Raw genomic sequence first — 15,144 nt, 5'->3', positions numbered from 1 at the left:
GTGACTCATTCCATTGAATGAATGAATAAATGCCTAAAGACTCCACAATACCCCCTACTTATACCCAACTAAGCCACAAGTCGACCCAATAAGCTAAAAATTAAATAACCCTTACATTAAATGCATGTTGAGCCACAAGTCGGCCTCCAACATAAATTAAATACCAAATGCCATAAAAGGACTACAATACTTATTAAATACATCAAAAACAATTAACCAGGATCCAAATAGGTCCACACAACTCCACAAAAATTCCTGCAACATACAGGATGACCAACTGCCCTAGGATGCTCCTGCATCAAATTGTCAACAAGAAAATGGCATTCTTAGTTTAGGTAATTGAAGAAAGGAAAAGTGTATAGAAGAGAGGGAGTGAATACGAAAAAGTATTGTATCAAGGTGATAGCAAGACAATCGAGCTTCTTCTTTCTTTCTAATAATATTGTAGGGGTTTATTTTCATTTTGCAAGAGCACTCAAAAGAGAAGGCAGGTTTAATTCGAAGGCCTTGTAGGGATTTGACCCTAAAGATGGTTGTAAAGATGAGGCCTTGTCTTTTGGTTTTACCTATATCAATTGTGGTCCGCTCTAGGGTGAGGCCTTGTGATTTGTGTATATGAATAGCCCATGTAATGGTTAGTGGTAGTTGGATATGATTGCCTCAGGTAATTGGATGGATTGGTATAGCTTTTGGGCTCTTGACATCCCATGGTGGGACATTGTAGGTATCAAATGTGATAGTAACATATGCTGGCAACTCAAGAGGCTTAGAGGACGAGGCATATACAATGTCATTTACTTCACCAAGAGATCCATTGACAAGACCAGATTGTATCCATAGGTTTGTGGTAAGGATGACACATTGGAATTTATATAGGAGAACTTCTTATGAGAATTGGTCATCTATATAAGTCTTAGCATATTTGTGTTGTGTATTTACAATTACATAGAGTGCAATAGGTGCATTTAGTTGTTTGAGTGTTTGTTCATTATGTAAAGTGACTAGTTCATTTGTGGCAAACAAATGTATTGCTTGGTTGAAGTCCGCTTGCTCATTTGATGGTAGGTGTTTGTTTGTGCGCGTCATTAGTAATATCAATTCATCCTCAGATGGTTCTACATTATGCATATTTTGTAATGCATGATGAAATTTTATTTTCATTGGGTTGCCATCGTCTTGTCTAAAAATTATTTTAAATGTTACAATGATATTAAATTTGAGCCAAAGATTTTGAGCTATCGTGTGTGCTACATAGATAGGTTTGTCCATAATAGGTGGAAGTTGTGTGAGGTCTTCAATAAGAATTATAGATAGACCTCAAAAACAAATGTCTTTTCAATGGGGAAATGCCTCATGTAACCTAGAATCAATTTTAAGTAGCAATTTTGGGCCTATGAAACTCATCTCGTCGATCAAAATATATTTGATATTTTTCATTTCTTCTTAGAAAGTTGTTAATATTCGTCCTTATAGTGGTTTCATTTCTCTAATTGGTATCTTGAGGGTTGCATGTAGAGTGTTGCATGTATATTAAATGTGGTAATTCCTATTGGTGCAAGACCAAGGATAGGAGATAAGCCATTTGGGGAATTATTTTGGAGAGATGTTTGGATGCAATTAATTAGATATGACTTGAATGTTCCTGTTGTTCCTTGCAAGAGCATGTACAAAGGTTCAATATAACAATTGGCAATGCAATGGTCTAAAATTAGTGAAAGGCACAACTGTTGTTTAGGTGACAACTCGTAGTTGTGATTGAACTCATGTGCTGGGGGGTGAATAGATTGTTGAGACATCGTAGTTCTATGAACAAATTGGTTTGCATCTTCATGCAATTGTGAAGGAACATTGTGACCTTCCCAATTGTGGTTGTTGACAAAATCACATTTTCCCAACAAGTCAAGTTCATTGAAGTTCACATTATTGGAAAAAGATATATGAGAAATATGTTCCCACTCATGTAATTGTGGTGGATCTTGTAGAGATAGCTCGTCCTTACTTTCATTATCTTCTCCCAAGTCATTGTCAGTTTCATCTTTGTGATCAATATGACAGACATTGTATTTCAACAATGACATGGCCTTCAAGTGAGAAATGATTTCTTCTTTGGAAAGACCAATATCTGTTGTGACAGAGTGGAAATGTTTGTACAAAAGGAGCTCACTCCAACATAATAGTTCAAAATTGTTAGACTCTTCAGGTGGAACCATATTAAATTTTGGGAAGACTTCGATAATTACTTTGTCATCTCTAGGATGTCATTTGCACTCTTTACGATTAGTTGAATATGTATAAGATCTAGCTAAATCAATGAATGAAAGTAGCTCTAAGTGTGTGGGGTGCTTTATGTAGGCTCGTATGTAGGTAGATTGTATCTCATGTCCCTCAACAATTGATTTAATGTGATGAAAGATTTTTTTTTTCGACATTGAGCGATATGAAATACTAATTGCACATGACAAGAGGAAGTTTTTGCAGCATGTGGCATGTTTCTTGTGCACTGATGTTGTGCTTAGAAATAATTTTGGCCATGGATTTTTGGTATGCTTTGACAATATTATTTTGTTAGTTAGCATCTAAACAAATCCTTGATAACATATTAATAGAACTCTCAGATTTTTTCTCTACTTTAGAAGTGTATTTGGGGATATATCTGAGAACAAGAAATTGTGACGTAATAGGTTGGCAATCAATGTTTGCCCTCCATATAGAGAGAATATGTGGATTATGTATGTTAATCCTATCATCATTGTTTATGGGCTCATATGACTTGTGCTTGAATTGTCACAAAGCAATTGTGAATCATCACATTCTTTCCAAGGTGCTTTATATCTGCATTCTATTTGGTGGCCTTTTTTCATAGGCAAGCCCAATTGGTGCATATGGTGTATCATTGAACATGACTAATCAATTCTTCATAGTCAACATGTGGGTTAATAACATATATTGCACATGAACAAGCATGGATCCTTAGTTGGGGCCTTATGAATAACATTTTCAATATCACATTTGGATCGAGGGTTCCAAGCAATGACATATTAGTCGAAGAATTCTTTGGCCTTTTTTACTTCAATAGGGTTACCCCAATCCAATGTATCCTTATTGGGTGCATTTTTTATCCAAATGAACCCATGAATGTGAGCAGACTCTCAATTTTTCCACTCGTAACAGTACCAATAATTGACTGCACTCATTAGTTTCTCAATGACCTCTTCACAAAATATTGTGAAACGTTGATGTAGGTATAATGTTGTTCAATGGGGTTCCTAATGAGATTATGTATGTGTTGTTTATTGTTTAGGTTGGTAAATGCTACATTTGGAGAAAGGACACCATGTAGGTCAGGTCATTTTGTGTTAGTTGCACTCGGAGTGAAGAACAATGTGGGGGAACCTACTTGGGTAATCAAATCTATTAGATTTGTACAATGTTTATTCTAGTATGAGCATGTACCTCGCAAGGTGGATCTAAAATGCATTAGTTCTTTAGCTAATTAAAAATCAGGTAGGTTTGTTAAGTGGGAGTGAAGGTTTTCTATAGTTGAAGGTATATTATCATCAATTTTGTGTTTAATAAACACTAATGCTAGAACTTGGCTATGATGGAACATCATAAGGTTAAGGAGGAAGTATGTAAAGTGTGGGTGTATGTAAAGTCTATCCTCATGAGGCTAAAAAGACATATTCGATCAAGAAGGATCAAGTATACAAGCTAGAATTAAGATCTATAATCAACAATTTAGTTGCATTAGAAATCGGGTCATATCATTGTTACTCTCTAACCATTGTAGCAGTGATCTAAATCTCTTAACAAAGTTGGCTTAACAATTATTTGTAAATCCTCTAATAAGGTGGCAGTTCTATTGAATTGTCTAAAGACTTCTAACAAGGTCACTCCTAACAGGGTGATTAAGTCCTTTAACAGGGTTACACCTGACAATGTGTTTTGTAACCTTTAACAGGGTTAGCTTCTAACAGGGCTCACTTCAGAAGAGTGAAAATCAATAACTAGTTGCAATTATTGGGTTTCGACATTAAATCTTGGTGTCAAATGTGTTCATGCTATTTCTTCTTATCTGTTTGTAACTAAGTTAAAGTAATAAGTAATCACAAATAACATCTTAAGATTTTCATTATAAGTGTTTACCAAGCATATTCAATATTTACTGAGTTACAACATTTTTATGTATTTGTTGAGCATCAACAAATTTCATTTTTTAGAGATTATTTTGTACTGACATCTAAGTGATATGGGATTTATTTTTGTTGTAACTAATTTACCCCTCCCCTCTTAGTTACTCCTCTTATATTTCCAACAATTGGTATCAGAGCTTTTGGTGCTTGCAAAGAAGGTTTCGAGGACCTAAGCTAAAGATCAAGATGTCCTACAGAAGAGAGATTCCCAAGTTGAATAGAGACAACTTTACAGCATGACAAGGACTTATGAGATTACATCTAACAACTATCAATGATTTAGGTTGTAAGTATCTTGATGTTGAATACAAGACTCCTGTTGGAACATTATTAGTTGAAGACATTGTTGAAAAGAAGAATCATAGCAGCATGATGATTGATATTGCATCTGCTCTTAGTTATGCTTAATTTGATGAAGTAAAAGATTGAAAAATAGCTCATGCAATGTGGACCAAATTGAAAGACATCTATGGAGGAGATGACAATGTAAAAAGAGACAAAGCAAAAAGTCCTAGAGGTCAATTTGATCAAATGAAAATGAGAGAAGATGAAAACATTGCAAAATATGTGGAAAGAATCAAAGCAAGTGCGAGTGCAATCAAAGCATCTGGAGGAGACATTGATGACAAAATAGTTGTAAGGTACTCATAACTCTTCTTCCTATTTATGTAATTAGAGTGTTTGCTATTCAAGAAATGAGATGTAATCCAAATAGAAAAATAACTTTGGATGCTCTAGTTGGAAGATTGATAGCTTTTGAGTTGGATAACTATGATAACTATGTTCCTAGTTCCAAAAATATTGAGTATGCATTTGAAGCCAAACTCTCACTTAAGGAAAAGAGCAAGAAATCAAAGACCAATCAATCAGGAAGTGAAGGAGAAACTAAAGAAAGTTCTGATAGTGATCTTGAAATTATTAAAACCCTACTTGCAAAGAAATATTCCAAAGGCAGAGTAAACTACAAAGGCAAGACTCCTCTAATCTATTTTTCTTGTGAAGAAGTTGGTCACATTGCTACTAGGTGCCCAAATAGAGAAAACAAGGGTGAAAGAAAAGTAAAAAGTACAAAGGCAAGAAGGAATTCAAGAACTACAAGGACAAAGGTCAGAAATCCTATTTTATGGCTAAAGATTGTGATAACAATGAAGATGAAATGGTATATATTGTTGTAAAAGATGAATCTGATGATGAAGGAGATAAGATGGCACTTACCTCTCATGCTAGCAAAAATAATACATGGATTATTGACAATGGCTGCTCACATCATATGACTAGAGATAAAACAAAGTTTGAGCACATGGAATATTATGATGGTGGTAGTGTAAGATTTGGAAATAATGAACCTTGTTGCGTAAAAGGAAAAGGATGTATCTCTTTGACCAATGAACTTGCATGTGATAATGCTTATTGGATTAAAGGAATAAAGCATAATATACTAAGTGTGACATAGTTGAATAACATTGGATTCAAGGTAGAATTTATGAATGGGAAGGCCAAATTGCTAGATGGAAAATGAAATCTGGTTGGATTTGGCAAACAAACAAAAGGTAATCTATTTTATCTTGATCTAAGTGAAAGTTCATGTTTTATTGCTCAAGTAGAAGAAAGTTGGTTATGGCACAAAAGATTATGTCATGTAAACTTTGATAATTTGGTTAAGATAAGAAAACATAAAAGAGTAAGAGGTATTCCTAGCTTGAGGAAACCTAATATAGATCTATGCAAGAATTGCCAAATTGGTAAGATGGGAAAGACTAGTTTCAAAAGAAAAAACTATCATTTAGAAGAAGTCTTATAACTTGTGCATAAAGACTTATGTGGACCTATTGGAATAGAGAGTTACAATGGAGAAAAGTTTTTCATTCTCTTTGTTGATGATTATTCTAGAATGATGACTATAATGTGTCTAAAAGAAAAATCAAAAGCTTTCCAAAAATTTAAGTGGTATTTGGCAAGAGTAGAAAAATAAACTAGAAAGAAGTTAAAATGTTTGAGATCAGACAAAGATGGTGAATTTATCTCTAATGAATTCAATGAATTCTGCATTGAAAAATGAATTAAAAGACAAGTATCAGCTCCTGGTACATCTCAATATAATAGTATAGCTGAAAGAAGAAACAAATCCATTATGGATTGTGCAAGAACATTGAGAATAGAAAAGAATGTTGCAATCAAATACTAGAAGGAAGCTATCAACACTGCAATTCATATCTTGAATACAATACAGCTGAAGAAAGACTCAAACCAAACTTCTTATGAACTATGATATGGCTACAAACCTAATGTAAGTTACTTGAAAGTATTTGGCAACAAATGTTATATCTTGAAAGAATCTAGGAAAGGTGAATTTGATGTCAAAGGTGATGAAGGCATATTCCTAGGATACTCCTCCAGAAGCAAAGCATACAAATGTTTGAACTTGTCTACTCATAAAATCATAGAAAGTGCACATGTGAGAATTGATGAGTTTGTAGAAAAGAGTGAAGAAGAAAGCAACAAAGAGCTTGAGGATTACAGAAGATTTCTCTACTATGGACCTGCTACCTTGCCAAACATATTTGAAAGAAAGGAGGCTTCACCTCTTGAGTCCCCAAAATCTCCAACAGGAACCGAGTTGCAGATAGTGCAACCTGAGTTATAATCTAAAGGACCTGAGTTGCAATCAGAGGCTACCAAGCTAGAGAAAATTAAGTCTGATGGACTTGAGTCATAGATAATGGGACTCAAGCTTGATACTGAAGTTCATGATGAAATTAGTGAATCCAAAGAACCTGTGTTAGTAAGATATGTCAAAAGGCATCACGAAGTTGATCTGATCATTGGAGACAAATTAGATGGAACAATGACAAGAAGCAAATTAAAAGGTACATGTTTACTTGCTTAATTTGAACCTAGAAACGTTAAAGATGCTTTGAAAAATGAAAGTTGGATTGAAGTAACGAATGAAGAAATTGAACAGATAGAGAAGAAAACAAAACTTGGACTCGTGTTCCTTGACCCATGGATAAAAATGTAATTGGCATAAAGTGGGTATTCAAAAACAAGCTAAATGAAGATGGAAAAGTTTCCAGAAACAAAGCAAAGTTGGTATGTAAAGGTTATTCTCAAGAAGAAGGTATTGATTATGGTGAAACTTTTTCTCTTGTTGCAAGATTGGAAGGTGTTAGAACTTTACTAGCATATGCAACTCACAGAGGAATTAAAGTTTATCAAATGGATGTAAAATTTGCATTCTTGAATGGAATTCTTGATGAGGAAGTCTACATTGAACAACCATAAGGTTTTGTAGATCCTAGTGAAAAGGACATGGTTTGCAAATTACATAAGACATTATTTGGTCTCAAGCAAGCTCCTAGAGCTTGATATGAAAGACTTCATAACTATTTGATACATATTGGTTTTCAAAGAACAAATGATAACAGTAGTCTGTATATTAAAGAAGGACCAGACAAGAAGATTGTGTTGGCAAAAATATTTGTTGATGATACTTTGTTCACAGGAAATGATGACTTGTGCAAGGCATTTTTAGAAGAAATGAGTAAAGAATTTGAGATGTTTATGTTTGGAGAGATAAAATTCTTTGTTGGATTGTAGATTTAATAGAAGAAAGATCATATCTACATCACTCAATCTAAATATATCAAGGAGATACTAAAGAAAATTGGAATGGAGGATTCAAGACCAGTTGGAACCCCTATGTCTACTGGACATAAGCTTTCCAAAAATGATTATTCCAAAGAGGTAGATCAGACCACATATAGATCAATGATTGAAAAATTGTAGTATGTAGTGCATACAAGGCCTAATATTGCATTAGCAGTCAGTATGGTGGTAAGATTCTTAGCAAATCTCAAACAAAATCACATGATGGTAGTTAAAAGAATCATGAGATATCTAAAAGGTACTAAAGAATATGGTTTATGGTAAAAATAGGAGGCAATTTGGACTTAAAAGTATTTACAGATGCTGATTGGGCAGGAAGTACTAATGACAGAAAAAGCACTAGTGTTGAGCATGCTTTCTTGGTAAAAGTCTAGTGTCTTGGACAAGCAAGAAACAAAATTGTACATCTCAATCCACAACATAGGCAAAATATGTGACAACAACAGTTAATTGTTCTAACATTGTTTGGTTCGAACAACTAATGGCAGGTATGAAGATATAAATTTAGGATCTAGCAGTCATATATTGTGATAACACTAGTGCAATCAATATATCAAAGAATCCAGTGATGCATACCAAAACAAAGCATATTGCTATAAAATATCATTTCTTGAGAGAATTGGTACAAGATAAAGAAGTCAAATTGGAATATGTAAATACAAAAGAATAAATTGCAGATATATTCAACAAGCCATTACCTAAGGATGCATTTTTGTATCTAAGAGGTAAGCTAGGGGTCATTCCCCTATCTAAAGCTCACTAAATGAAGTTTAGTGATACATCAACCAAAGCATGTTGAAGATCAATCAATTGATGCAAAATTGGCAATAGGGCATATTGCAAATGAATCAGTACTTGAGGTACATTGATATTCACTAAATATTGTCTTTGGAATGAGATATCAAAGAGGGAGAAGTTTTTTTTTATATCTCATAGAAATTTTGTAAAGAGAAAGAAGAGATGTCAAAGAGGGAGAATAATCTTGGAAAAAGTTCTAGCAAACAAAAGCTTTTTGACAGAGGGAGAAACTGAAAGCAAAATAAGTTCACACTGATAGAGGGAGTTCTCATGGATGAGAATTAGAATGAAACTAAGGATATGTTCCTTATTTTATTGTTGCTCTAAAATTTCATTATACTATGACATGCTTTGTTGCCATCAATGCCAAAGAGGGAGATTGTTGGAGCAATTGATTAATTGTGTATTGTCTTTTATGTTACACAAAATGTCATATCATTAACAATTAGTGTATGCCGAGCTCACTTAGACATTGAAGATAGTTTTCTGTGTCTACCAAGAGATAGTTTACTGTGTCTACCAAGAGATTCACAATTTTCCTAGTTCTGAAGGCAATGTCTACCGAGTTCACTCGCCAAAGGAAATTTTGTGGAAGATGAGTGTTAGCCAAGCTCACTTAGTTAATAAAGGAAATGTTGGATGGAACTAGTGCTAATTGAGCTCACTCAGTTACCAAAGGAACTTAGCAAGTATGCAGTGTTAACCGAGTTCACTTGGTTAACACATAAAAATCATTTCAGAGTTAGTGTCTACCGAGCAAGGTCAGCTAATGAAGGATTTTCTTGTTTTGGCATATTGAGTTTAATTGATTTATTTGGTGGTTCTAGCCAACTAAGAAGATGAATATTAATTATTCTAAGTTGTATTTGAGCCAACTTGACAATATAAAAGATATAAATAAAAGGTCAAGTTGAGGGTTAGAAAGTGTGAAAAAGTATGCGAATGCATGAAAGATTTTTGAAGATATAAGATGTTGAAAGGAAGCGACTTAGAAGGATAAAGCAATCTATCCTTATGAGGCTAAAAAGATATATTCAATCAAGAAGGATCAAGTATACAAGCCAAAATTGAGATCTGTAATCAATAATTCAGTTGCATCGAAATCAAGTCATATCATTGTTACTCTCTAACCATTGTAGTAGTGATCTAAATCTCTTAACAGAGTTGGCTTAACAACTATTTGTAAATCCTCTAACAAGGTGTCAGTTCTATTGAATTGTTTAAAGACCTCTAACAAGACCACTCCTAATAGGGTGATTAAATCCTCTAACAGGGTCACACCTGATAGTGTGTTTTGTAACCTTTAATAGAGTTGGTTCCTAATAGGGCTCACTTCAGAACAGTGAAAATCAGTAACTAGTTGCAATTGGTGTTTTTTCCCAAATTGGGTTTCCACGTTAAATCTTGGTGTCAAATGTGTTCATGCTATTTCTTCTTATGTATTTGCAACTAAGTTAAAGAAATAAGTAATCATAGATAACATCTTAATATTTTCATGATAAGTGTTTGCCAAGCATATTCAACATTTACTGAGTTACAACAATTTTGTGTATTTACTGAGTATTAGCAAAGTTCAAATTTTAGAGATTATTTTATACTGACATCTAAGGAATCTAGGATTTATTTTTGTAGTAATTGATTCACCCCTCCCCTCTCAGTTACTCCTCTTATATTTCCAACAAGAAGTTTGTACAATTGAAAGTGGAGGTGGAAGGGTTTGTGTAGGAAGAACTGTTGGAACATGTGGAATGACCAATTGATGTGGGGAGGTAGTAGAAGGGTGGGAGCAAGATTGGAATGTATGTAGAAGAGGGGTGTGGGAGGAAGATGTGTGATTTAAAGTATAATGTACACTTATTTCAGCTCTATGGCTAGCATAATACAACTGGGTTCTTTCATGAGATTGAAGATTAATAGGGCTACTTAAATTAGGTCATCCATTTGAATCATGTAGATTGAGTTCATTTTTTGTAGTCCATAAAAGAGACAAAAGTGTTAGAATATTCAAATAGGAAGAATGCTTCTGAGAAGGGGGGGGGGGGGGGGTGAATCAAAAGTATTGTATTTTGACCATTAAAACTTTTAACTGAAAGTAGATCACATGCATATAAACATATCAAACAACCATGAAAACCAAACATGTATCACCACATAACACTTGAGATTTTGGTAACCCAAAAACCCTCCAGAAATAAGAAGGTAAAACTGGGGTGGGGATGATACCCACAAAATCACTGCAGTAATAATGTTTAACCACTTCTGATGGTCTACCCTGTTAAAGGCTTTACACTATATCAATAGTGACTTGGTTAAAGGATTTACAAACACTTTACATGAAGTGTTACCTTGTTAAAGGATTTAACCACCTATTTAAAGGATCTAAAAAATAGCTGTTAAGCTAACCTATCACCATAGGGTTTCCTTTCTAATATAATTGCTAGAGAGTATTAAGTATAATAAACCTGATAGATTACAATCCTTGATTGTTGAATACAAGCACTTGATCTGCTTACTCTAATCTTGATCCTCTGAGATTTGATGCTCTTTTTTATCCCTTGCTTTGTTCTAATCAACTGGATGTTTCACTGCTACTCTCTTCCTCTAAGTCTTTTTACTCTTCACTCAGAACTCCACTATAGTTTTTCCATACACTTCTTCATCCACACTTTTGCAATGAAATTTTGTCTTCCTTATAAAGACATTCGAAGACTTAGGGTTAGATATGGATCTATGATCCATATTGAATCTCTGTTTCCTGCTCATTCCTTGCACTTTTCTTATTGGTTGCATGCCTTCTCCATTTTTCTTATTGGTTTCATGTAGATTGCATAGGAAATACAAAAGATTCTATCTTATCCTTTTAATCCTTTGAGATTCGTCATATGTCAGCCATGAAAATAGTTTACATCTGCATTTGTAAAGTTACAAACTCATATGTGCATTCTGTGTTGCTCGGCATTTACTGATCCCTGATGCTCGACACTTATAACAAACTAGCTAACTCAGCTCCTGTTGTATTTCTGTTTTGCTCGACATCGTCTGTGACTTGGCACTCAAGTATTACTCGGTACTTGTATAATGCTTGGCACCTGAAGTCACTCGGCACTTGATCTTCACTCGACACCTGATCTTCACTCGGCACCTGAAGGTTGCTCGGCACTTGAAGATCACTTGGCACCTAAAGGCTGCTCGGCACATGAAGATCACTTGGCACCTATTATGGCTTGGCATACGTAGTGTGCTCGGCTCCAATGTAGAAAGTGGTTAAGTGTGTTGACACTCAAAAGTCAAAAACCATTCTAAAACTAACAATCTCCCCCTTTGACATGAGTGACAAAAACACTTAACTGGCCTTATGAGTACATTCACTAATCTGCTCAGTTTATACAAAGGTTGAAGAAAACTTGATCAAAATTTTGTAATTTACAATATATATGCCTCAAAATTATTGTAACTCCCCCTGAGTTGATTGTGACATTATCTGTATATCATGCTCTCCTTGTTTTTGTCTCCCCCTGTTAACTTATCTCCCCCATTCTATTGTCTCCCCCATTCATCTATACTATCTCTCCTTTTTTGACACTTATGTCAAAGGGTGCTAAGGGTTAAGACCATATTTTGCCAAAAATGTGCTATTTACCTCCATAATCATCCTGAGAGTTGCATCCCAATTATGCAAAGCAATTTCCAATGACTTGTGTTGGATGGCAGTCTCTGCAGCAAGGTGAACAAGTCCATCTAAAGTAGAAAGATTAGGATCTTTCTTGAGAACTGTTTTAGCATAGACCTGTTCTTTATGGAGTACTTCCAAATGTGGGGTAATGGAGGATTGGAGTTGTATTAGTTTTGCCTTGATGGTGGCCTCTTCTACTGTTAATACAACTATTTCTTTTTGAATGTGAGCGTTTGAGAAAAATGCTTCTCACTTTGAGCTGGATCATTTGGTAGCTGCATAGTTTGAAATATTCAAATTCCTCTCCATGCTTATTATCTTTTGGCTTGTCTCCTATGTGAAGTATGAAAAGTCACACAACTTTTTGTACAATGAGAATATATTCTCAAGTACCTTTTTCACTTTGTCTATTACCTTTGCCAATTCAACCTGTGAAAGTGCAATTTCACTAGATATTTTCTCATTTACTTTTCCCTGGAATTTTCTTTCAGACCATTCCATAAGTTTTACATTTGTTTCTTGGTCTTCATTTGTCACCTGGTCAACAATATCTGATAATTGCTCCATTATATGCTTTGACTCATCTGGTGACTGCAAACTGAAGGCATCCATAAAGATGTCTTTAATCTCATGCAGTGTTTGCTTTTGTTTATACTCCTTCCTGAGTATCTCTTACCTCTTTCTTCTATTTAATGCTTCCTGCACCTCATTGATTTGATCAATGCTTATTGTTTTTGAGTCATAACTTGGTATGACTATCTCCTCGTCTAATTTAGGGTCTCCATAGTGAAGTACCATTGCAACTTTTGTAGAACTTGATCCTGGTGCAGATATTTGCAGTGGTCATTGTGAAGGAGTCCCCGATGTAGGCAAATTTATCAATGTTTGTATTGCCTCCTGCTCTTTAGGGGTTTCCTCTATTTTCTCCTCCTGCAGTGTACCTTGATCAATTATAGTAATTTTAGGAAGTGCACCTTGTGTTTTTGCTATAGGATCAGATGTAATAGTCTGTCTTGTTTGTTTTACTTCTTTGTCTCCTACTTCACTCGACTTTTGTATTGTGGTGTCAACTATGCCTGATGAAACAACTGTTGGCATTTGAAGTTGACCACTAGTAGCTGTAGAGATGAAGGAAGGTGGTTCTTGTGGATTCACCTTATCTCTAATTGTGTTTTCTACTAGTTTTTGTAATTCATCCACACTGACCAATACTAGATCTGTACATAATCTTGCTCGTTACGTGGATTGGTCACAGATTCTTTTGAGATCCTCTGCAGTTAATGGATTGATGTTCTGAGCAGAAGTGTCAGGAACATCCTATATAATTATAGTTTCTATAGGTGTGATGGGTACATGAGGAGGGCTAGAGGGTGGCAATTGTGTGTCTTGCACACTCTGGTCTTGTTGCTGCTCTTGCTCAGCTGTTGCCATTTCATCTTGCTTTTGTGTCTCCTCCTCCTCTGTTTCTTTCTCCTCTCCATCTTTCTTTTCTTCTCTTCTTCTTCTTTCTCTACTTCTGTCTTCTCTTATCTCTTCTGGCTGAGTTGTAGCTTCTTCCTTGTATTCTTCTTCAAGAAAATCTTCAACCTTTTTGTACAAATTCTTCCATGATTTTGTTGTTGTTTATACAATTTCTTCCATTTTGTTTTGGAGAATGAAGAATGCCCTGTACTTAGGTGTAAACCTAGTATTATGCCTTTTGACTATTTTCTCTATTTGCTCCTTAGTCAAATCAAGCAGTATGCTTTCTAGGGTTGATTCTCTCATCTCCTTCTCCATTTTCAAACAAAAATGCCATCTGTCTTCCACAATTTTAGACAGTTCATTTGGCAGTTGTCCATCTAGTTCAAGAGGAGTATACTTGAACTGTGCCATCATTCCATAAACTGATTCTTCTATTCTATTTTGTTCCTCTTTAGTAAACTTATTGAAATCAACTTTATTTATGTTGCTTAAGTCTCCATTTCCAATCTTTTTACATAATGTATCAACTAAAAAATGGCTTACCTTTTCAGATTGATCATCTTCATCAATATCAGATTGAGCCACATATTTTCTTCTTTTTCTTGGCTCTTCATGTGTCTTCTTGATTGTTTTCTTCTTTGTAGCTTCCTCTTTAGCTTTTTGTGTGGAGGCCCTTATTGCAGCTCTGGTTGTTGGCTTTTGTGGTGATGGCATGGTAGTTTTCTTTGGTTTGGGCTGAGCTGGAGGCTATTCTGTTGCCTTTCTTTTCTTTGGCTCGACTTTAGTTGGTGCTTCCTTGGCTTCTTCTTCCTCAACACTTTCCTCCTTGTCTTCACCTAGGCCTTGAGTTAATTCCATTTGGCCTTGCTCTTGTTCATTCTCTTCATCATCATCGTCATCATCATCTTCTTCTTCTGCTTCAACCTCTATTCCTTCACCAAATTTCTTCTTAATTTTCTTCATCAATTTATCTTTCTTCTTCAATGTGGAGGCAATCTTTAACTCCATATTTATCTTTGACCTTATCACATTATAAGTGCCAAAGTGTGGGGCACTCTTATCTGTCTCTTCTGCCAATAATGCAGTTATTGCTGTAGATGCTTCATCTATGTTGATCTCATAACCAAATGGCCTTAGCCATCTCACCCTTGGAATTACTGCTTGGATATAGGTAAAATCAATATCAACTAAGAAGCATATATCATTAGTATGTTTTTCCACTAAGAAAACTGGTATTCTTACCCTTTGCTTCATGGATTTCTTGAAATCCTCAAAATAGCTTGTCATCAGGGTATCAAAATTGTCTCCCATTTGTTCTATATATTCATTAATTTGGGCTATGATAGTTCT

This window comes from Cupressus sempervirens, chromosome 10 (genome assembly GCF_028749045.1).
Source record: "Cupressus sempervirens isolate cs-2001-9-10 chromosome 10, ASM2874904v1, whole genome shotgun sequence".
NCBI classification, from domain to species: Eukaryota; Viridiplantae; Streptophyta; class Pinopsida; order Cupressales; family Cupressaceae; genus Cupressus; species Cupressus sempervirens.
Note: the sequence above shows the minus strand (reverse complement) of the source record.